The 25,066-nt window shown below is 38.8% G+C and overlaps 1 long non-coding RNA gene across 1 annotated transcript in view; it reads right to left on the bottom strand.

Moving 5' to 3' along the window:
- Positions 1–16,450: 16,450 nt before the first annotated feature.
- The window catches only part of LOC140500499 (uncharacterized), a 51,952-nt gene continuing 43,336 nt past the window's right edge, over positions 16,451–25,066 (bottom strand). Inside the window, exon 3 of the long non-coding RNA XR_011965763.1 lies at positions 16,451–24,124. This is a non-coding gene — a long non-coding RNA (uncharacterized lncRNA). The remainder of the gene's footprint in view (positions 24,125–25,066) is intronic.

Here is a 25,066-nt window from a genome sequence, read left to right as displayed (position 1 = left end):
AATATAAGTTCTTTGAGGGCAAGAACTATTTCACTTTTGTCTTTTTATCACGAGCACTTAAAATCAAAAGCCTAACACATAGTAAGAACTTGACAAACACTTATTGATTGATTGAGCCCCATCCTTCTTTGATCATCATTCACTTATTCATCTTCTAAGTGCTTAGGAAGGGTAATAAAAACTACTCAACTCCATGACACTCTTCTAGATTGGAAATAAGCTAAGGGCTGGATGGACTTCCCAAGGTCAAGTTATGTCATGGCAGACTTCCAGTTCAACTGTAGGGGCTAAAGCTATACCAAAAGTGGAGCAGTCCTAATGCCAGGCAAACTTGTAAACTTTCAAAGTAGGTAAACTTAGTCTTTGGAAACCTCAATGGACTTTTTCTGTATCAATAACTCATTTCAAATAAATTCAATGAACGTTTATTGCATACCTACAGCATGTATGGCACTATGTTGTACATTGGAAATACAAAAATAACAAGTTTGTTCTGAGTGTTCTTACTCTATCCTTTGACCCAAAGGGGAAAATGGGGTGCCTTGCTCTATAATGAGAAGGTCTTGGAGCTGAGCCAGTGAAATAAGAAATAGAAACCAAATCAGACTCAAAGGGAAGAAACTGAGGCCTTTTGCTCTAGAGAATGAGAGAAGTCAAGGTGCCCAGGTCAAGAGAAGAAGCAGGGGCATGACTGTTAAGAATTTCTCCTTCATGTCCCTAAGCCTCATTTTTATCATCTGCAAAATGGAATTAATAGTATTTAGACTGCACATTTCACAGGGCTATTATTGGGAGGGAAGTGTTTTGTACACGTTAAAGCACTACAGTTATGAGTCATCATTATTTTTTATGATATTGCTTCATGTTCCACAGATAAGATAAATCCATTTAAGAGAACAAGTAATGAACCTCCCATGTGTGGAGTTCATTTCATTCTAGAACTATTTTAGGTCAAGTACATACACAGGGGCACAAGATTCAAGCTCGAAACCTATAGAGTAATACTTAAAACATCCTATTCATGGTCTTAGTTCTGGCATGGTCATACTTGATACTAACCAAGAAAAACTTCATATCCAATAGTAAATGACCCAGACCTTGATTCTAGGTACTAACCTATAAAACATGCAAAGGAAAAAGTACCTAAAGCACAATCCAAACAAATCAATCAATAAACGTTTATTAAGTGCCCACTATGTGCCAAGAACTGTTTCAAACTTATCTCATTGGCAGAATTTTTCCCACATAGTCCACAATTCTTGAGTCACTGAATAATAGTTATCTTTCTTAGACCACCCAAGTAAAAGGAGTGAGTGCCCCACTCATCCTTCTTCCATCACTATCCTTCCCAGCAAGCCAGGACCTATCATAGGTCTAATTAGATCCCGCTGGCTACACCAAATGTTTTAACCCAGCAATAGGCTAGCCCTAAATCTAAGTTCAGGAACCAGAGAAATGAAGCAAGTGAGTTGGGTTAAAAAAAATTCTAAATACAAACACCAAGAAAGGATGTACCAGACAAATACTCATGAAGGAAATACATGGTCTGATGTATCTCTGGATCCCCACCCAGGTCAATAGTAACAACTACTCACACCAGAATACATAGGTTCCAAAACCCTACACCTCCAGTTCAGTTCTGATTTATGTTGGATTCACCAAAAAGCGGGCCTTTCTGTATTTATCTATTGCCACCCAGCATCTCCACTACCAAGGGTAAAACATTAGCTTTAAATTATTAAAGCCATGCAACCCAGTCAGCCCCTTAAGACTCAAGGCCTCAGCACAACACATAAAACAAAAGCTATTGAAGCCTTTCCATTAAAATTCAATTTTATTACTCTCCTCAGTGTCCCCACAACCTGACCAAATTACCCCCAACATACCTCCCATGGCATATTAGAGTCCAGAGGATTTACTGAAAGGGGATGTGAATGAAGTTAAGCAACCAAGATAGTGAGGGGCCAATAGCTTGGTTCAGGGGTGGGGAACCTGCAGCCTTGAGGCCACATGTGGCCTTCTAGGTCCTTGGGTGTGACCTTTTGATGGAGTCCAAGTTTTACAGAATAGGATTTGTCCTATGAAGTTTGGATTCAATCAAAGGGATGTACTTGAGGACCTAGAAGAGTTAACCTTAGTCTTTCTATGCCTCAAGATTTTATCTCGACTTAATTCTACATTTAGGAGATAGATCACTGGGCCTAGCCTAGGCCAGACCTTATCTGTCTGAAGTCTGGTAAAGCATGGCAACACACATTTAAAAAACACTTACTATGTGCCAGGCATTGTGCTAAACTACATTCAAAGTGCCATTATTTTCAGTGCAATTTAACATAACAAAATATAAAACAACACAATTCATATCATAAATATTTATTAAGCATTATACAAGGGGAGAATGCCATGTGAAGGACTTGGGAAGCTCCGAGGTGAATATAAGAAAAGGGTTATGCCCTCATGCAGTCTCAGATTAGGATAAGAAACCAACATAGATAGCTTGAATATACAAGCTGGCATGATGAGTGTATTAGAGATTTATAATACAAATGGCTTTGAGGCCTGAGGGGAAGATAGTAGCAATTTGGGAACTCAATCCTTGAAATAAATCAACAACCAGATAAAATGAAAGGACACTAGACCTGGAGACAAATGCCATGGCCAGGAGTCTTGATTCTGCTACTGATGGCTTATGTGACTTTAGGCACATCCCTCCCAAAGCCTCAGTTTCTTCATAGGTAAAATGGGGATAATTATAGCTATCTCCCTCACGAGGTTGTAAGGATCAAATGATATAATTCATGAAAGGAAAGGGTTTTGCAAATCTTAAAACTTTATACGAAAGGAGTTGTTGCTAGTCATTATTAAAATAAAAGGAAATGGCCTAAATCAGGAGTCCTTCACATTTTTGATATTGTAAACCACTTAGCCATTCTGGCAAAGCCTGTGAATTCCTTCTCAGAATAATATTTTTAAATATATAAAATAATACACTTAGAATTATGAAAGCAACCAAGAATATTGAAATATAATTTTCGGAAGATTTTTTCAAGTCAAGTTCATGGATGCCAGGTTAAGAACCCCTGGGCTAGAGGATCTCAAAAGTCCCTTTTAACTCTAATTCCTTTGATTCTGACATCAGAGATGAGTTTCATCCCACACAGATGCCACTTTGGCCAAAATAGTGTAGCTCAGCTTAGGAAACTGCTTGAGCTGGGAAAATCTAAGAACTTTTATTTTTTTTCCTACAAACCTCCCTGATGATAGAGGAGCTATCTTCCTGACTTGGCCGGAACACAACACAGCCAAAGTTCTAACAGTGCCAGGCAATTCCAGAAGAAACAATCAAGAGAAATTAACCCAATAAAAGGAAAGGCACAAATGAAAAAGGAAGTCTGGATTGTAAATTCAACCTTTAAAAAAAACTCACTGTTTAAGGTATTTGAACAAAACAAAGCTGATGTCTTGGGAATCTGGCGAAAACCACGAAAAGAATACAGTAGAGAATGAGGGAATGGGAACATGGGAACATCCTGTTAAACTTGGAAGAAGTCGGGAACAGGCATGTGGTTCTTTGGCCCTGAAATTCACACACAGCTTGGTCAAAGTCAAATCTCATGATAAACCTTGCACCACCAATTTTCTGAATACTCAGAAGAGAGAAGTAAAAGAAAGAGAGAAAGAAGTGCCTTTGATGGCAATTTCTTCCCATGATGGGATTCTGTGCTTATCTTCCCAGAGAGGGAAAGTATGTAACTTTGAATCAATTCATTGTCTATAGATTCAAGATTCAAAAAAAAAATCTTTGGTCTGTCTGCAAACTTGTGTGTGCATTTGGGGGTGGGGAGTGGGAAAAGGGGAGAAGAAGGAAGTAAAAAGTTAAGAGCAAAGACTGCTAAAGTGGACATTTTCTCATCGCTGGAACAATCAATCTCCATTGAACAGTACTATACTGTATATAGAATCAGAAGACCAGAGTACAGATCCTGTCTCTGCTATGGGCTACATGTGTGACTGAACAAGTCAACTAACTTGTCCACATATCTTCTCTCTATTGGACTAGATGATATTACCCTTACAGAATTAAATCCTCTGAAGTTGCTATGAATAGAAGGATGTTTAGCAGAAGAGCATCTTGTCTTTGTCTACACTGAGAAAATGAATCTGTAAATTGACATTCTCTTGGTCATTTGTTCCATATCCATCTTGTTTTCTCCATTCTTTATCTCTGGGGCTGATTATAAGATTCAATAGAGGAGAGAAAATTGCCTTTATTGCCTTGCTGGAATTCAGTTGCGCAGCTGCAAAATAGCAAATGAGGGAATGGGGAAAAATAAATTCAATTCAATTGTCCTCCATCCAACAAAGATTTATTAATGAACAGTTATTGTGTATAGAACACATACCTGCTAATCTTCAGGAGTTTATCACTGAGTAAGGTAACAGGGGTCAATGTGGTTCAATAAAAAATTCAGTGGTGTGAGTGTAAAAGGATCTGTTTTCAAATTCCACCTCAGATACATACTATCTGTGTGATCATTGGCAAGTCATTTAAGATCTCTGGGCCTCAGTTTCCTCACTTATAAAGTTAGGGGGTTGAAAGATTGTCTTAGAGGTCCCTTTCAACAGTAGATCTATAGTTAGATAAAAAATACTCAGGGAAAGGAAGGAAGGAAGGAAGGAAGGAAGGAAGGAAGGAAGGAAGGAAGGAAGGAAGGAAGGAAGGAAGGAAAGAAGGAAGGAAGGAAAGAAGGGAGGGAGGAAAATAAATACCTCAGTAAAAACAAAATCCAGGTCAGGCTTAAGTAGCTAGGGATACAACATAATATCATGGGAAAAGTTCTTGCTTAAAGCCATTTCTACCACCTGTGTTATCTTAGGCAAGTCACTTAACTTTTCATGTCCTCAGTTTCTTCTTTGGTAAAAATAACTGGTGATTATTTGATTAGTTGATATCCAAGACCCTTACTTGATGATGATGATGATGATGATGATGATGACACTTGCTACTTTATAGTAGATGAAAATAGTTATGTACAGACCCTCGCAGTTGAAGAGGAACTCAGAGATCTCACTCCATTCACGAGTCATGTCTACATTATACCCAACAGCTGGTCAATTATCTAATGATGATAATGATAATAAATAAAAATGACAACCATGGCCAGACTTTAGATATCACTTTAAAGTTTAATAAGTATTTTATATTCATTATGCCCTTTTGATCCTCTCAATTATTGTTTTCTTTCATTTTCAAAGAGGACCAATGACATCACTAGGGTGATGTTTTGACTCACAGATGAATTGGATTTAAGTGAGGCAGAAATGCACAAAGTTGTCAGCCTCACTGTCTCTTCCATAGTCATGGAAGTCCAATGGCAGGACGAAAGTCAAGGTGACTGATGATGGCCCAGGATATAGAGGATGACCTTGGCATCTTCTGTGTCTGATCCCCTCAATAGTACTGTGGAAAAGGTACAATTGTTATTCTTATTTTACAGATAACTAAACTGAGGCTGTCAGGTAGTAGAGCAGGAGTCACTAGCTCCCAAAACAGCAGGTTGTACTTTCAGATAGCTCTAAACATTAGAAATTGCAAGAAGACCTAAAAAATTTCTAAAATAGTCAATCAAAAAATTTCCTATAGGCCTGTTATAAACAATGTGCTGTGCTAGTTGCTATGGAAAATACAAATAAATGCCATAAACTCCTCCAAAACATGTCTTAGGTCTTAGCTAAAGTTTGTTTTTCTATTAGCATCTAGCCCATTTTCTTATACATATTACATACTGATTAAATAGATGAAGAAAACAGAAGATTCAGTCTCTACCTTCAAGAACTTTGACATCTTGTTGGGGAAATATCAAGTACATGAAAATCAATGTATCATAAGTGCTCTAAGAATATATAGATTAAGTATTACCGGAGGTAGTCACAAGAACACTTGGGATTTGGGACATCAGAGGTATCTGACTATTTATTAGGTAATTATGTGCATAGCTGGCTGTAGATTAAAAGCATATAGTATGTTTATTAAAGCACATACATATGTAAAAGCATGTATGTATGTATGTGCATGTATACACACATATGTGTGTGTATATATACATATATACATATAAGCTTTAAGTTTTCTTCTCCATTCCCTTTTAGTTTGTTTTCCTTAGTACTCTTTCTATTAGCAACAAGTACACCAGCAAATGCTTAGATTTTTTCAACTTGTAGACTAAAAGGGAACTTAGTATAGTGGATAAAGTGCTGGATTTAGAGTTAAAAAGACCTGAATAAAAAATCTCACCAGTCACTTATTGTATGACCCCAGGCAAGTCACTTAACTTCTGCCTGCTTCTGATTTTTTCATCTGTAAAATGGGGAGAATAATAGTACCTAATTCATGGGATTATTGTGAGGATCAAATGAGAAAATATACGTGAAGTGCTTTGCAAACCTTATAGCACTATATAAGTATTAGCTATTTATTATTATCTAACTAAACCTGTCATTTTATAGATTAGGAAACTGACTCACAAAGAACTGAAGTGCTCTACCCAAGTTTGCTCAAGTAGTAAGGAACAGATCTAGGATTAAGATCAGATCCTCAGGCTCCAGGATATAATTATATCTCCCCTACATTATGTTACCCTTATTCCACAGACCCACAGGGCACAGTAGAAAGGAGGCACTTATTAATTGGTGCATTCCTTCAAGGTTTTGTGAAATTATGGTGGCATTCTCTATAACATCTCTACTGATTTAGAAATCATTTCCCTGCTATGCTAGAACTCTAACCTGGGCATACTATGAAGAAAAGCTGACTTTAGAGACATGTCCTTACAAAAGCATGGCCTACTATGATAAGAAGAAGAAGAGAAAAGATTTGAGGAATTCCACTTGAAACAGGAACGCAGAACTAGTGTGTTGCAGTGGAAAGAGGGCTAGACAGAGAAAAAAGAGATATGTGTTGTGTAGTAGTAACCAGTCTGTTACTAATAATGTTGATAGCCAGTTCATGTATCTGGAACACTTTAAGATTTTATAAAGGACTTTCCTCATAATTGTCTTGTGAAGCAGATAGAGCAAATTCTCAAATTTATAGAGGAGGAAACAGGTTCAGTGATAAAGTGATTTTCCCCCCTATGGTCATAGAGCTACATTAGTAGCTTTTTTTATTGAACTAGGTTTCAAACCCAGTTCCTTCAACTCCAAGTTAAAATCTATTATGAACTCACTGTGTGTCATCAGTAAAATCACTTCAATTCTCTGCTCATTAGTTTCCTCATCTGCAAAATGAGTGGGATGGCCTAGATGATCTCTCAAGTCCCTTCCTAGTCAGATCTCTGATGAGATATACTTCAAAAGAGTAATTTTACAATAGGTTGAGTTGGCATTTAAAAAAAGAAACTGAGCTGACTGACACTTAGGTTATCCTTGGCAGAGCAAATTAAGGAACAGCGTATATGAATACCTAATTCAGAAAGAATATTTTTTTTTCTCATTTATCTACCAATGAGTGGCCTACATACTATGGCTAAAGCCTAGAACTGGATATATCAAAAAGAACCAAAGAAGAATTGAAAGAGTCCTTTAAGGACATTAACTAGAGGAGGCTGACATTTGACTGATAAGCAATTGTAAACTGCTTACTTCCCCAATACATAATTGATAGTAGTTAGATAATTAGTTTAGTCAATTTTAGCCATGCTTTCCACTTGGCCAGAAACCTAAGCCATTTTGTCATGAAATACAACCAAAACCCACACCCTGCAAAAAACTGCAATCCAAGCTCTTGATGCAAGAGCCATTGTCCACTGTGCAACCCAGATGTGCTGGGTGGGAGTCACACTGAGGGCACTTCATGTCCAGATGTAGCTACTTAGGAAATCAGTCCCCCAATGTAACCAATACAGTCTAGTCAAGAAACTAGATGGTCTTATCTGCCTGTTGAGGAGGAAGAGGGTTAGGGGGACAGGCCAGGGTACGGGAAATCAGCAAAATGCGGTTTGTTCTCAGGAAATACCATGCTGGATATTACCAAGCCACTCAATTTCAGAGTGAGTTTGTTTCAAGGACACATGTCCTGCTTTTGGCTTGCTCATTGCATCACCTCCCTCTGGGGGTGGGGTGAGGGCAAAGACAATGTGCATAATCGTGGTCACGGTTCTCTTGGATAAGAACTTGAGTGTAATTCTCACAAACCTCAATGTACAAGGTGCAGTGGGAGATTGGAGGAAGCTTGTTTTTCAGTTGGTTTCTCTGTCTGTGGTAGTTAATCATTCCTAGAAAAGGAAGCTGGAGAAACCTAGGTGTGAGGCACCCTCTTCCTACCAGTTTCCTTTTCCCTACCCTTCCAGAAATTAACGTATTAGGAAGAGTCTTAGGTTTACATCATATTGCTTAGAAGTTGTTTCCTGACGGAAAGAGGGCTTGCCTCTTTTGTCTAATGAGAGTTTTCAGAGGGCAGAGTCTCTTGACTGAAAATTATTCTCTAGTTTAAATACAATGCCCTCTCCCCTCTTCTTTCATGCCCCTACCCCTAATAATCATACATAGTATAGTTGAAAGAGAACTGAAATTTACTCAGAGAGCTTTGGTCCAAAACTGAACCTGATATCTACCGCTTGTATGACTGTGATTAATTCATTCCACATCTCTGGGCCCAAATTTCATGATCTATCAGATGAGGGGATTGGATATGATAATCTTCAAAGTGTCCTCCAGCAATAAATTCCGAAATTATGCTCTTTGTTCTCTGTATATGTCCAGATTCAAATCAACAAACATTTATTAGTCACCAACTATACTTTGCCATCTAAGTTCCTATGCACTGGGAACACAAACTTTTTTTTTTAATGACTCAGTGTCTAACTTCTACTAGCTTACATTCTATCAAGGGTAAGAATGAGGATGAAGGAGATGGATTTATTTATTGATGGTAGTCAGTTTTAGCATTTTCAGAAGCCAGGGACAATATTCAATCCAATCCAACAAATATTTATTTAGCGCCTACATTATACAAGACACTGTGTTGGAAGGCAAGAATAGTATAGCGAAGAGTAAAACATCCCCTTACCCCTGCCCTCTAAGAGTTTATATTATAACACTAAGGACTTTTCCACATTTTGAAAAATTGCAAATCTAAGGACTGAAATCTCATAACTTTTGATTGAAGATTTTAGAATATTTTCTGAATAGTTCAAGTGAGTATAGCTATATAACTATACACATACCGAGTGCATAACGATGCCTTGGTGGAGACAGGGAAGTAGAGAAGTATTACCTTGCTTTGTTTTATGAAGGAATCCTTTGTGTTCCTGTATTTATACATATAACAACATGACCAAACTGCAAATGCAGAGTATTTTGTTCCTTTTTATTTTTTGTCCAAGCCCCTCTTTACATCCTGGTAAGACAGTTTCTTCTTCTGCCAAGGCCAATGGGCAATTGTTCTGCTATTTATTGCCATTTACAATTGCCTGCGGCATTAAGTGGTCAAGAGATTTGCCCAGTGCCACTCTGTGTCCAAGGCCAGACTTGGATCCAACTCTATAGAACTGTGACCAGTTCTCTACTATCCACTACAGTATATAGCATAAATCTTAATTGTGTTCATTAGGAGTTTTTGGATTGTCCCTGTAAGAAGAAGAAGAAGTCATATTGACTGACCTCCTTAATATTTATAAGCCACAACATTCACTCTTTGATGATGAGAATTATTGTTCCGCCTATTTAAAGAGATGAGAAAGCTGAGAATTGGAAAGACTAAATAACTTTCCCAGAGTCACCCACTTACTAAACATTGAGCTATAGACAGCTGCATCAACAATCATTTTTCAACTTTCTCAAGGTCTTTATTGCTGTTCAGTCATCTTAGTTGTATCTGACTGTTCATAATCCCATTTGGAGTTTTCTTAACAAAAATAATGGAGTAGTTTGCCATTTTCTTCTCTAGTTCATTTCATCAATGAGAAATTGAAGCAAACAAGGTTAAGTGACTTACCCAGGGTCATATAGCTAATAAGTGTCTGAGGCCAGATTTGGACCAGGAAGATGGGTCTTCCTGACTTCAGACCCAGCACTCAGTCCATTGTGCCACCTGGCTCTCCACACAGGTTTTTAAGTCCCAATTAAAATCCAACTTCTACAGGAAACCTTTCCTAACCCCTCTTAATTACAGTGCCTTCCCTCTGTTAATTATTTTCTATTTATCCTGCATGTAGCTTGAATTTTGTGTGTGTATTTATGTGTGTGTATGTATATATAAATTTGTTTGCATGTTGTCTCCCCCGTTAGAATATTAGAATATAAACTCCTTCAAGGCAGCTTTTTTTGTACCCCTGCCACTTAGCACAGTACTTGGCACGTAGTAGAAACTTACCAAATGTCTATTGATTGATAGACTGATTGCAGATCACAGCCTTCAGATTCAATCCTTTATATAAACCACCTCTCTCCATACGGAACCATCCCTAGAGGAATACAGAATAAGTGAAGGGGTATCTATGGCTTGTGATTTAGAGGCGCTGAGAGACACTGCTTAACCCCAACCATTGCTACCACTGACCTTCCCAATATCAATCTACCATTTAAGTCCCTTCTTCTTTCGGAATGTGTTCGTCATATTATAAACTTAGAACTGGAAAAGACTTCAAAGGCTATTGAGTTCCTCATATTACCTCTGGAAAGTGGGGTCCACAGAGGTTAAGTGACTTGTCTAAGGTCACAAAGTCACAGAGCCAAAACTCAAATGCTGATCCTCTGACTCCAAATCTCACAGGCTTTCTACTACATGAGCAATATCTTTTGTGTGTTTGCCTTCCCAGTGTCTAACACAGTTCATTTCACATATTAGATACTTAATACTGGTTGGCAAATTTAATCGAATTGTATCAAAGGCCCTTGTTAATATATGAAGCCACTACCTGGGAGAGATAAACCAGTAGTGACCATTAACAGATGGTTACAGATTGCTTTATCATATTAATTAAGACAATAGAAAGCAGAGTTTGAGACATCATAAAATGAGGGAAGGGGGCAGACTTCTAAGGTCCTTTCCAGCTAGAAGTTGATGATCCCATGACCTACTAGCTAATTCTCATTATTAGGTTGGAAAGCCCTGCTTTAGAACCATCCTAAAGCAGATTACTTTGAAAATGACAGAGGGGGGAAAAAAGCTCTTTATAATCTGGCATAAACCTCCCAGCATGCTAAAGAGAAAGGAAATGTGCACAGCTTAGCCAGGCATTATTATTTTCATTAATTTTATTTTTAATTTTATTTTTGTTCTAGCTAATTGTATTTGTTGTCCAAAGTTAAATTTGGGGCTAGAGGTTCAAATAAACAAATAACCTAGGCAGTATCAAGACCCATTGGATTTCAGGTGGAAACCAGGAGAACCACCAGGTTTGAAATGGTTTCCACTGGTTATGTTATGGTTGTGGGTGAAAGCCTTCTGCTCAGTTCAGAGTTCTCCTGAGAGCTGATATTTCCACTTTTGAATGAAAGTCTGCATCAGTAGTCTCCATCCCACCCCCACTGCCCTTCCTCCGCAATCCTTGGAAACCAGAATCAGGTCAAAGCAATGGCACTACCTAGAAATTCAGAGTTGGAAGGTACCTCAAAAGCCACCTAGTCCAACTCATAACAGAACAAGAGTACTCGCTATAACATACTAACCAATGTTCACTCCACCTTTGTTTACAGTCTCTAAAGACTTCCAACCAAACACAGCTCATTACCTCCCAAGGTAGCCCAATATACTTTTGAATATTTCTAATAGATACAAAAGTGATTTCCAGCAGTATGCTGGAACCACTTCTAACCTTGTGAGAGCCCTTTGTTAAATTTTTAGTTTAAGTTTTAGCCTGGAAAGCAGCAAATCCTACAAGGCCAGGCCTGATTTTCTGTTTTGTTGATTGTCTAGACTTAAGAAATTGATAATAAAGCAGATAAAACTTAAAAATGTGTAAGCATACATTCTCACCCCTCCCCCCAGCCTGGTTGTTAAACACTTCTCTCCTTTGTTCTATAAACATTGCTTAAGCTCAACAGGAGGACTATAGAAGATCCCAGGAATTAAGTCATCACCAGAGTAGAGATACTGTGATTGTAAAAGTAGTAGTAGTAGTAGCAGTAGTAGTAGCAATAGTAGTGGTGGTAGTAGTAGTAGTAGCAGTAGTAGTAGCAAGAGTAGTGGTAGTAGTAGTAGTAGTAGCAGTAGTAGTAGCAATAGTAGTGGTGGTAGTAGTAGTAGTAGCAGTAGTAGTAGCAATAGTAGTGGTGGTAGTAGTAGTAGTAGCAGTAGTAGTAGCAAGAGTAGTGGTGGTAGTAGTAGTAGTAGCAGTAGTAGTAGCAATAGTAGTGGTGGTAGTAGTAGTAGTAGCAGTAGTAGTAGTAACTATCATTTTACATAGCACCTTAAGGTTTGCAAGGTGCGTCACATTCATGATCTTTGTAAGGCACACCATTATTCCCAGTTTTGCCCTCTGAGGTCAGGCAGAACAAGCTTAATCTAACACAAGACAATGTTCTAGGTTTCTTGCTAACTTTGCTTCTTCATTCTCAATACCCTCAGTTCTTTCAACACATCCTAAAATGGCTTGAAGCCAAGGCCCTTCTCAGCCTAGGTTTCTCTTCATTTGGCCAATGCCTTTTCTAAAATGTGGTGGCCAGGATTAAACATGATGCTATAGGACTCTCACCTCTTTTTTGCTGGAAGAAAAGACCTCTTAAGTCTTGATGAAGCCCATGACTCCATGACACATTGTGGCTACTGTATCCATGATTCCTCTTAAGCTAAAAACATTTTCAGACTAACAACGTAGGCCAGGATTGACTCCAGCCCCACCTCAGCCTTCTCCGTTTGTGTCTTAATTTCTAATGTGACCTCACATTTCCCTTCCAAGAACTCAGAGCCCTTTCTGCTACCTGTTATCAAAATCCCTCTTCCAGTAACATATCCACCATTCACACACTAGTGTGTCAATGGGTTCCTTCTGCTGTGGGGATTTGTATTTGGAAGGTGATATAATGAAAAGTTTTTCCCCTATTAAAGGAGAAACACAGTATGGTGTAATAGAAGCAGGAGACTTCTGAATCAGGAATCTACCTCTGATACTTACTACCAGTGCATCTTTAGGCAAATCACTTGGGGCAGCTAAGTGGTACAGAGGATAGAGCACCAGTGCAGGAGTCAGGAGGATCTGAGTTCAAATCTCACCTCAGACACTTGACACTCACTAGTTGTATGACCTTGGGCAAGTCACTTAACCCCAGTTGCCTCATCCTGGGTCATCTCCAGTCATCCTGATGAATATCTGGCCACTGGATTCAGATGGCTCTGGAGGAGAAGTCAGACTAGTGACCTGTACAGCCCTCCCTCACTCAGAACAAAGTCAAATGCATTTCTCTGATGGCATGGTCTTCTTTGGCAACGAAGGATAAACACACTTAGGCAAATCACTCAATCTCTCAGTCTATCATCTATAAAACTGGAATGAAAGTCGTATCTACTTCACTGGATTATTGTGAGCATCAAATAAGGTAGTGCACACAAAGTGTTCTACTAAAAAAGCAACATATAAATTGTCATCTAGAGGTCTTTAGCAGTAGAAACTATTTCCTTTTTTCGTTTTTTCTGTATAACCAGGGCCTAGCCCAGTGTCTGACAATAATAGGTGCTTAATAAATGTTGATCGATTTTATTGACTGATTGACTCAGTGAGCAGAAGTATCAGTGTTGGCAGTATTTTTACAATAGAAGTAATTTTAGCCCAAATGATTTATGAAATCCATCACCTAGACAGCCATCTGCTCCACCCTGGCATCCAGCCAGCCTTGCTTAAAGTCTCTCATGGGATCTGGTGAGACCAAATAATCTGAGAAGCAGTGATGCATAGTGAAAGGAGCTCCATGCTCACTGCCAGTCGGGAGAGCTAAATTCATAAGGTTTAAAATTAGAACAGACCTGAGAGACCATGTAGGCCAATCCCATCATTTGGCAGATCAGGAAACTGAAAGCCAGAGAGACTTATGCAAGGTCACTCCCCCAGGAAGTAAGTAGTAAAGGCAGGATTTGACCCCTACATCCTCTGACTCAATCTATACCCATTGACCTCTCTCTACCCACATCTCATGGTTGTTTCAAGAACCAAATGAGAGAAAAATTAGAAAGCACTTAGTGTAGTGCCAGACATATAGCAAGAACTATAAAAATGTTAGCAATAAATATTATTATTTTAATTACTACATGAGGCTGCCATTTTCAAGAACAGATCCCCCCACTGGTTAGAAACCTTCTTCCTCAGACTTCACGTAAGAGTTTGTCTCATAACTTTTTAAAGCATTTATCATTTCCTCCCTCTGGGCCTCAGTTTCTCCATGTGTAAAATGAAATGATTTGTTTACATGATTGCTAAGGTCCTTTTCTTTTAGCTCTAAAATTTTGTGACACATATGGCTTTAGATTTTGTTTCTATTTTCAATAAATCTTTAATAAAATAAAAAAGCACACCATTGCATTATTAGAATTATAAATATGGAGCTGAAAGGATACCCACAGAACATCTAGGTCAACCCCTTAATTTTGCAGATGAGCAAACTGAGGCCAAGGGAAATCAAATGATGCCTAAGATCAAACAGCTAATCCTGCAAATGCATATGGACTAAAATATAACATATAACAACTTGGGCCAGCCCTAATCTAGATCATAAGACACATCTTTGGAACCTGCAGTGTCCCATTTCCACTTCTTTACCTTCTGGGCATTAATCCCTGCCCTATCCTAGGAATTCTAACCCTTTCCAACTTATCAAAACCTACTCTTAGGAAAGAATTTTAGCACTTCACTCATGTTGACACAAAATGTCTAAGACTTAAAATGTCACCGCTTCTTGAGACATTTCTTACATACAATCTCAAAACTGAAAAGGCCTCAACAATCCTACTTGAAACAGTATTCGTCTCGATAGTATTCCGGACAAACAGTCCTCTAACATCTGTTTGTATACCTCAAGTATAGGAAAATTTACTTCCTACCACAGTAGCCCATTCCATTTTGGGACAGTTCTAATGATCAAAAAATTCTTCCTTTTATTAGGGTGAAACCTGCATCTTCTATAACTTTCACCAACTGTCCCCAGTTCTGCCCTCTGGGACCAACCAGATAGAGTCTAATCTCTTTTCCACATAATCCGATATTGAAAGAGTATTGGACCGAATCTTGCTTTTTGGTCAGGGCCTTCTCCAGCACCCCTGCAGTCCTGCTTCCTAGGCAGCTATATACTCTGTATGCTAGTCACACTGGCCCCATAGTTGGGGCCAAACTGGAATGCCTTTTGTAGCCTTTGAACCCAGTCCATAGCAGTCCTTCTAGAAACAGGAAATGGGAGACCATGAAACAACAGCAAGGCATGAGTCAGGTAAGGTACAAAGACACCTCTATGTATCAAAGAACCTTCCTGACACTGAGGCCCAGAGGAAGGCTTCTGAGAGCTGACTGCAAACCGTTTCCCAATGCTCCAGCTGCTAAATGATCTTAACCCATTTTTCACCCCTATCTTCGGGGCTTTCAGATATTCATGGCAAGATGGGCCAGAGAGCTAAATTTGTACATTCCCACCACGCAGTTTACCCATAACTACACATCAGCACGCCAGAGCTGTTTTTTCAGAAAGAACACTAATTGCGACGCCGGCTTGTATCTTAAAAATTTATCTTCTGGAAATGGTTGGCATAGAGAATGGGGTCTTTTCCAGTCCCAGGGAGAGACAGGCTGGCTTCTCTTCCATTGAGAATCAGAAAAGGCCCCTCAAGGGATAGATTATACAGGAATTAACAGGCAATTTGATTACTGTGGCTATTTGTAATGTCACATATTGGTGCTGGGGTATGGACATGACAGATATGGCCTCTGTCCCAGCTAACCAGGTAAACAATTGACCTTTATAGGGCATCCATTGGAAATGCCACCCAATGGAGCCACCACCATTAGGGTCTAATTTAAATAAAAAATTTTAAAAAGCTATATCCAGGGAATGTCTGCATTGCATTCCATTGCTGGGGAAGTGACCCATGACTAAAGATGAATATGTAATTTGTGACTGGATGGGGAACATGTGGTGGAGGGGAGAGAGGGCTCAGCCTAGAATTACAAAAGAGCAACAGTGCCCCCTTCTGTTCTTCGGGGACTGCCCCAATTAGTTCATTCAAACTCTTCTGGCCTAGCTAAAGGGACCTGGACATTCTGTCAGTGTGCTTAAAACAAGGCTTCTTAACCTTTTGTGTCCCATAGACCCCGTTGACAGTCTGGTGAAGACTGTGGACCCTTGATCAGAATAACCTTTTTAAATACATCAAATCTAGGATTCCTAGCATTACAAAAGAAACCAATTATATTGAAAATTAGTTATCAAAATATTTTTTAAAATAATAATAAGTTTCAGATACCAGATTAAGAACCCTTTATTTGATGAGATTCTGAGGAGTCCCCAAAAGAACAAAAAGGATAATAATTATTTAGCTTCACATTAATTTTGATTTTTTGATTGTAAATACAAAATAATTGTGGGATTAAGAATGATAATGACGTATTCATTTATCACCTTACACTTACAGCATATTTTATATACATGATAAATAATACACACATATTTTATATACATGATCCCAACAATCCCATGACTTAGGAAATTAAAGTACTATTATGTCCATTTTGGAGATTAAAAATGAAGACCCAGAGCACAGTTCAGTACCTTGCCCAAGGTACTGAAACCTAACGCAAACCTAACAAGAAGCAAAACTGGACTAGGTATTGAGTCTACAAGCTCTCCATCTAAAAAGCATAGGGGTGTGGGGTACAAGACATTGTGGGGTTACAATTCTGCAAGTCCAGTCCACTTCCAGTCCCTTGGCCTTTGAATCTAACAAAGACAATGGAGGTATCACCTACATCCTAATTAGAGTGGCTTTCTGTCATGAAGGTAATAGGAAAATGTTCCTCATTCTTTTGTTAATGGAATGGGTGAAGCAGACCTGTTCCTCTCTTGTTGCCAGGGAAACCAAGCATAGTAAGTCCCAAAAGACAACACTGCAAAGGAGACTGGAGATTCCCCACACATGAGCCTCCAGTGAACTGTCTCCCTGATTCCTGTATCCTTGCCCCTTAAAGCCTTCTCCCACCTTTTCCTTTATGTTCTCTAAGGCTAACTATATCGCCTGTGGTCCAGGCTGCTTCAGACATTTTCCTCAACAATCAGAGGATGTTGCTAGGATACGCAGGCCCTTAGTCGCAGAGTTCTCTCATCCAGAGTTTCAGTGACACCTCCCAAAATCTCTTATAACTCTCTACTTTCCCTTTATTATACATTTATTGTAGTCTGATATGTGTCATACTTATCCATATTTGTATGTTATCACTCCCCAATTAGACACTAACTTTTTGAGGACTGATATTATATTTTATTAATCATTTTTAGCCCCTAATATGGTTCCTTACTAGCGGTAGGATAGGATAAGACAAGACAGTGCAGGATCGAGACTTAGGATTCCATTGACATAGGGAACTCCCAGGTAGGAAAATTCTCTCTACCATCCATGTGGAAAAATTCTGCATCTTGTAGTTTTGGAAAGATGTGTATAATACTGTGAGGCTGTGACTTACTTGGTACTCCCCAGCCAATATGAATCAGAGGCAAGACTTGAACTCAGGTCTTCCTGGTTTTGAAGACAGCTCTCTATCCACTGCATCATTCTGCCTTTATTGCACATAGCAGAAATTAAATAAATATTTTATGAATGAAACCAAATTAACTCCACACACACACACACACACACACACACACACACACACACGCAGCAATTTCTGTAGTACAGATGAAAGAGTCTTGATAAGAGAGTGGGAGGTCTTGGGTTCAAATCCTGTCTTTGATACTTCCTTCCTGTGTGACACTAGGCATGTCTTGTAAGCTCCCTGGGAGTCAGTTCTCTTGTCTACAAATGAGGACATTTGAACTAGATGACCTCGAAGGTCCCTTACTGGCTTCAGATTCTGGGAAGTAAACTATGCATGTACAAAGTATAATGGGGAATGTAAAGAAAGAAAAAGACCCAGGCTCTGTTACAAGAGGGAGACTTCTCATTGTATAGGGAAGCACTCCCTCCCAAGATGATAAAGCTTGTGTTTCAGTGGCTCCAGATCCATGAGCTTGTCATCACTGTGCACAATGAAATCCACTGGAAATTTTTTATCTTAGGAGTATCCTTTCCCTTACATAGAGGAAATATACCTGTGATTTCATTGATTTAGGGAAATACTATTTAAGGAAAGTCCCCCTCAAACTTTTGTTTGACCTTTTCTCTGCAATTTAGTCTTAGTCCCCTAGAGCATTGAAGGATCATGATTTGCCCAAGGTGACACAGCCAGTATGTGTCAAAAGCAGGATGTGAACCTGGGTCTTCTTGATTCAGAGGCTAGCTCCTGATCCACTGGGCACCAATGGCTTTCCTTGTCCATATGATCCTAGAAGTCCTCCAGAGAGTCCTCTTTGAGATCTTCCTCTGAATTTCCTAACACAGCATCTGGACTGCACATCCACTACATCTAATTCTCAATACTCAAGCAACCCATCTCCTGTTTTCATTTATGCCTCTCACAATGTCATACAAGATCTAAAGTTAAAAAGGACATCAGAGGTCTTTGAAGCCAATGCACCACCTGACCAAGAATCTCTTCTACATCAGAAACAAGCACCCAGGCTCTCTACTTAGAAACTTCTAGGGTAAACAAACCCACCAGATCAGCACATTCCACTTTTACATAACTCAGATTATTAGGGGGTTTGAATTTGTTTGTTTTCTGATCTCAAACCAAAATATGACTTTCTGCTACTTTTACCCATTGCTTCTAGTTCCGATCTCAGGGATGAAACATTTAACAAGTGTTTTGTTATTGTTGGTGGTTTGTTTGGTTTTTTCTCATTCATATGGCAGCCCTTAAAAGCTAGAAGACATCTCCCCCTACGTCTTCCCTTTGCTAACCATGCCAAAATCCTTCATCCTTCACATCTCATGAGCTAAGGTTATTCATGATCATACTTTGCTGGACTTGGGGACAAAGGCATTGGGCAACAAAGAAGAGCAGAGGTAAAGGTATTCTGGTAAATATTTAGTGAACAGTTTTCTGAAGAAAGTAGGGGGGGGGAAACAGTAGAATTCACTTTTGAGTTTAATCTGTATTAGTACCATTTTCTCTATCACTAGGCAAAGAATAAAACAATAAATCAAACTTAGGGTTGTTAGAGTTTGCTGATTTCTAAGGTATAAATGCTCACACTCAAAATTTAACAATTGGCTCAAGAGTCTGTTGGCTTCAGCATACCCTTGAGTGGAGTATACCCAATTCAGTAGGAAAGTCACACATAACTGAGTCCCTGAAGGCAGTGAAAATGCAACTGACCTATTCACAGTATTAGTTTCAGTCTGACTGTTAAGGGAACACAGTAATATATACAAGTCTAGTAGGAAGGAAAAGGCACCCAAAATGTAGACTCTGTTGGGTTTTTACTATCCCTCAAAGATCCCCTTTTACCCAGTCATTAGTTCTGAGATATATCAGGATATAAAAGACTCATGAAAATGAGAGCTCATCTATAGCTCATCTATAGGGCTGGCATATAAAAAGGGGTCTTTATTGGGTGCGTAAGGACCACAGTGGAAAGATTATTGAATTTGAAATCAGAAAAGATCTCCACTTGAATCCTGCCTGTGATACCTATTGATTGGCTGGATGACCCAAAGTCAGTTAACTTCTTTTGGCTTCAGTTTCTTAATCTGCAAAATAGGGAAAATATTACCTGTATTACCTCCTATTATTGTTTAGAAGATAAAATAAAATAATGTAAGTAAAGTACTTTGTTTAATTATTAGCAACTCTTTATGACCCCTTTTTGGAAGTTTTCCTGGCTAAGATATTGGAGTGGTTTGCCATTTCCTTCTCCAGTTATTTAATAGATGAGGAAATTGAGGTAAACATAATTAAGTTACTTGTCCAGGGTCACACAGAAGTGTCTGAGGCCAGATTCGAACTTAGAAAGATGTTTCTTCCTGACTCCACAGCTGGCACACTACCCACTGTACCACCTAACTGCCCATAAAGTGCTTTATGAACCTTAAAGTGCTCATGAATATCACCTATAATCATTTTGAAAAGGATTTCAGTGGACTAGATATGCCCAGTAAGGCATAAATCTCAATTAGATTGTCATAAGATTTTCTATCATTGTGGAATTCATTGGATCTTAGAATTCCAGCTAGAAGGAACTTGCCTCATATCCTTTCAGCAGGAAGAGGGCAAAGATATTACTTGCTCAGATATACCATTAACTTAATTACAAAGAGAAAATATTTCAAAGAGAGCAGTATTATGTTATTTTAATAGTTCACATTTCTTCAACTCTTTAAGGTTTACAAAGTGATAGGGCAGCCAGACAGGTGGCACAGTGGATAGGGAGTTAGGCCTGGAGTCAGAAAGACCTGAGTTCAAATCCATCCTCAGACACTTACTAGATGTGTAACCCTGGGCAAGTCATTTCACCCTGTTTGCCTCAGTTTCCTCATCTGTAAAATGAGCTAAAGAAGGACATGTCAAACTACTCCTGTATCTTTGTCAAGAAAACCGCAAATGGGGATGGGTGGAAGGGTCACAAAGAATCAGATATAACTGAAAACAACTGAACAAAGTAATACAACTCTGTTAGAGAACTAGTTTTACTATTTAACAGATAAGGAAATTGGAGACTCCAAGTGGGCGGCATAAGTTACACAGGCTTACATGGCTAGTATTAATCCTAGTATTAATCAAGCCCAGACCTAGTAGACTTCCCTCTACTCCATGCTGCTTCTGTACACCATTGGTCCCTAAGATATACCACCTTCTAACAGCTTAAGTCATGACAAATTGTTTCTATTTGTTTTTGTTGTCATTTTTTTCAGAGGTTAAGCAAGATCGAGATTATCAATAAAAGACACATCTGTATTGCTTTGTGGGGGAAGTCATCACTCTATCTGTGTCTCACTTAGGAGTCAGGGGGACAGCTGACAGAATGCTCCATGAGACAGTGGTAGATTAACTCTAAGCAAACAAGGGGAGTAAGGAACTAAGCCATGCCTGAAGGCAGCTGTCCATTTGAAAAATACATTGCAAGGATCCCTGCAATTCTCCAAATCATTAAATACCCGTGTATGACTGGTCAAAGTAACTATTTAGCAAAAAGAGAGAGAGAGAGAGAGAGAGAGAGAGAGAGAGAGAGAGAGTGGAGTTGAGCTGGGGGATGGAGGTTGGGAGAGGGAACTCATTCTATACGAATGCTAATGTTTTCCTCAGGAGCTGCTGCCTTCCCCACATTTTAGAGTCTGTTGAAAATGATCACAATCTAAGTCATGGATAGAAGAGAAATGTAATATAATGTTATATGATATCATGAAAGATAATAATGTAATAACAAAAAATTTAATATCTTCTATGACCCCAAGGATCTCAGCAAAATCCAAAGCAAAGATCTCCCCATACACACATATACACATACAAACACATACACGTGCATACACATATACACACACTGTAGGCCTTAGTACACACTCATAACAGCAGTAGAGATAGAGTTATGTTTACTAGAAGGAATCAGAAAACTTTTTTTTAATATTTAGTTTCTTCTCTCTCCAACCCATCCTCCACACAGCTGCCAAGACAATCTTCCTAAAGCATAAGTTTGATGATGTCACTGTCCTACTCACTATCCTCCTATAACTCTCTGTTTTCTCTAGGATAAAATAAAAATTTCTGTTGGCATTTGAAGCCCTCCACAACTTAGCTCTAGCCTACCTCTGCCCCCATTTTGTGCATAACTCCCCTTTACACTCCACATGCTAGTTAAAATAACCTTGCTGCTGTTTGCTGAATTCAGCCCTCCTTCTCCTGCATCTTTGTCTGTGCTCATGTCATGAATACTTTCTCCATCCTCCTCAAACTTTCCTGCATATATGTATCTTTGGAAATATTTTATATATGCATGTGTATGTATATCCCCTCCCATAAGAGTGGGTATTGTTCTATTTCTTTTATTTGGGGGGCTTTTTTCATATAGTTCCTAGCACAACGGTTACCTGTAAGAGTGGCTAAATAAATAAATACATACACGATTTTATTCTATTGGATTGAAACATCATGATTAAGAGGCATTACTTTACTCCTTTGTTTACAGATGTGGGGAGCTATGGATGTGGAACACTGAATACATCTTCAGGTTTAGCTAATATGTTATTTTGCTGAACTGCTTTTGTTTTCCTCTTTTTTAGGTGGAAAGAATGTGTAGATGATATAAAAGCAAATTTTGATGACCTTTAAAACAATTCAGAAGCATCAAGGTACAATGTAAATAGTCCTATACTGGGAGTCAACAAGTCAGGCATCTAAGTCCAGCTCTGCCATGAATTTACTGTGAAGCCTTAAGGAAATCATTTTGGATCTCTGTACTTCAGTTTTCTCTCTGGAAAGATGGTGGGTTTAGAGTGACTAAGCTCCTTTCCTGCTTTAAAATTCAGTTTCTCTAAATTCCCATCCTTCCCTTTCACTTTGATATGGACACCAGAAATAGAATGGTTGCCAGTCAGTGTCGTTTACCACATTCATTGACCCTTCATGGTCTGATTCACAATCATCAGAGAACACAGAGTCAGACAGGACCTTAGAGGTCATTTAGTCCAATTCATTTTATAGAAGAGATAATGAGGCTCAGAGAGGTGAAAGACTTATTCAAAGCAACAGAATTAGTATCAAAGCCCTCAATTGACAAGGATTGGGAGTCAATTCTGTACCCATCAGACCAAGATGAAACCCCTTCAAAAAGTGCCATATCTCTAAGAAGGGAAGCAGGGTGGGTCCCAATGGCAGACTAGATAGGGGAACTGAGGTTACACTTTGTTCTCATTGGTATTCTTTTCCTCTCACAGACATAAATATTTTCAAGTGCTGCTCTAGAAGGGAGACCCTGCTGCCCTTGGATTACATTTGCCAGGAGAAGATTAGGACTGTTGTTCCTTTGGTTTTGATGACAAGAGCCTTTGATGAGGTAAACTGTCGAGATAAGCAGAAGAACAAGGAGTATAGAACTCTGGGAGTTCAAGTTCTGTGGTAGGAAGACAAAACAGATATCCCTCTGCCCCTTCTCAGAAATTCAGGGTTGGTTCAGTATCAAGATGCACAGGCCAGCCAGGGTTGGGGAGCTGGATGCTTCTAAGGAACCTGGTATAAGACAGAAGAAAAACATTATTTTCTATAGACTCAAACAAATAGACAAAAGAGAAAACAGCCATCACAGATAATGACCCAATGAAAGAGATGCTTTAATAAATTACATATATATACAATTTATTTATTTAGTAAATTACTTATGCCCATATTTAGTGATTTAGCCTCAAAAGTCAAAATTACTTTGCAGAATTTTTTAAAAAATAAAATTCATTCTATCATCCCTCCCATCAGCTGGAAACTCCTGGTTTACATAACCTTTCAGAAACAAACAATGAACTCACTGGATGATCTTCTCTGGTCAGTCCTTTCCATCATAAACACCATAATAGCAAAAGTCAATCCAATTTAGTTCCACAAGCATTTATTAAATATATGCTTTGTACAAAGCATATATTTAATGGAATCATCTTTTCCTACCATAGAATGGGGACATCACCATGAGCCCTGAATGTCAGAAAAAGGCTTCAAAGAAAGATATGATTGGCATGGACCTTGATAACTTCTAACGTTCCTTCTGACTCCAGATCCCATATCACTTACTAGTGTGGCATCAATATAGACAAAAGCCTCTGCTGCAAGAGAATTTGCTAAACATCAGGAAAGTTCATGGTTAGATACACACAAAACTGAGTACAACTGGCAATACCACCACCACCCCATTTCCCCAGTCTATGTAGAGATACAGCTAGCTAACAGCAATCAAGATCTTTTGAGTATCTACTATGGGAGAGACCTTTAGGGGATTCTGCAGAATTACCTGCAAGCTGAATAATTCATAATCCCAGCAGTCTACACTCAGGGAGACCAAACAACATAAAAGAATGCTGAAACAGAGAATAACAATTATTTTATACTAGGTGCAGAAAACTGAAGCTGATAATAGTAAGCAATCTATGCTAGGATGCTGCAAAGGGCTATGAATATTAGATGCTGGTAAGATTCAGAAGACAAAGATATCACTGTGAGAGCCCTGAAAATAAGAAAAGGTATGATTGATGTGGAACTTGAAGAATAGAAGCAATTTAAATTATCAAGACAAATTTAGGAGTAATTAAATTAATAAATAATTGGACTTCACATTATGGAGAAGTTGAAATAGAATCCATAGGATCAGATTCCAAGCAACCCAAGAGTCAGGTCCTGCAGAACTTGGGACAGTTAGGCTGGAAAGGTGGTGTAGTGGTTAGAGTGCTGGGTCTGAAGTCAGGAAAATTCATCTTCATGAGTTCAAATCTGGCCTCGGACACTTAGTAGCTATGTGGCCTTGGGTAAGTCATTTAACCTAGTCTCAGTTCCTCATCTATCAAATGACCTAGAGAAGGAAATGACAAACCACTACAGTATCTCTGCCAAGAAAACTCCAAATGGGGTCACAGAGAGTCAGATACAGCTGAAACGACTTAACAACAAAATTTCCATGCATATGTGTATGTATGTATGTACATATGTGATCTCTACTTCTGTGTATACAATATGCCAAAATGAAATAGGACTTCTCAGAAGCTAATGGCTTCTTCTGAACATCCTTTTATCAGGAATGTGACTTTTTTCACCTATGAGATGGACTAAATAGACTTTGAGGTCCCTTCTTACTCTGAAATCCTGTGATTCCGTGAAGTAATAGGGCATTCTAATTAGAGAGAAACCATAGGTAGTTAACATACTCAGAGTCATGGAATTTTGGAGTCAGTAGGGACCTCAGAAACGATGTAGTCCAATCCAAGTGTAAATAAAAATTCCCTATGCAGCATATATGGTAAGTAGTC

This window comes from Notamacropus eugenii, chromosome 4 (genome assembly GCF_028372415.1).
Source record: "Notamacropus eugenii isolate mMacEug1 chromosome 4, mMacEug1.pri_v2, whole genome shotgun sequence".
Classification (NCBI taxonomy): Eukaryota; Metazoa; Chordata; class Mammalia; order Diprotodontia; family Macropodidae; genus Notamacropus; species Notamacropus eugenii.
Note: the sequence above shows the minus strand (reverse complement) of the source record. Positions and strands in the feature narration are given on the sequence as shown.